The sequence below is a fragment of the Penaeus monodon genome, chromosome 25, assembly GCF_015228065.2.
Source record: "Penaeus monodon isolate SGIC_2016 chromosome 25, NSTDA_Pmon_1, whole genome shotgun sequence".
NCBI classification, from domain to species: Eukaryota; Metazoa; Arthropoda; class Malacostraca; order Decapoda; family Penaeidae; genus Penaeus; species Penaeus monodon.
Window position 1 is genome coordinate 9,702,213 of NC_051410.1, and position 388 is coordinate 9,702,600.

Genomic DNA, 388 nt, shown 5'->3' on the forward strand with positions numbered 1-388 from the left:
ACACATAAAGCATAATTTCGCAGGTTTCTGACGTGACCACCAGATGGCTCTCTTTCTTTTGAATTGGTCATCAAAAATTAAACTTGGGGCGAGTGATAGAATAGTCGTTACTGAGGCTCCAGGCGGGAAGCTTGTCGTCTAATGAAGAATCTGACACTTGGGAAGAAAAACCTTTTGTGGGGAGCAGGACTTGATGGGGGGAGGGGAGGGGGAGGGGGCGAGGGGAAGGGGGGATGTCGAGAGGGGAAAGGAGGGGAGGGGTGAGGTGGCGGAATGGGGGGTAAGGGAGGGAGGGGGGAGGGGAACGGGGGGTAAGGAAGAGATACAGACTCACTTTGTGTATTTTTTTTTCACTTTTGTTCAGGCGTAGGATGGGGTGGGAGGAATG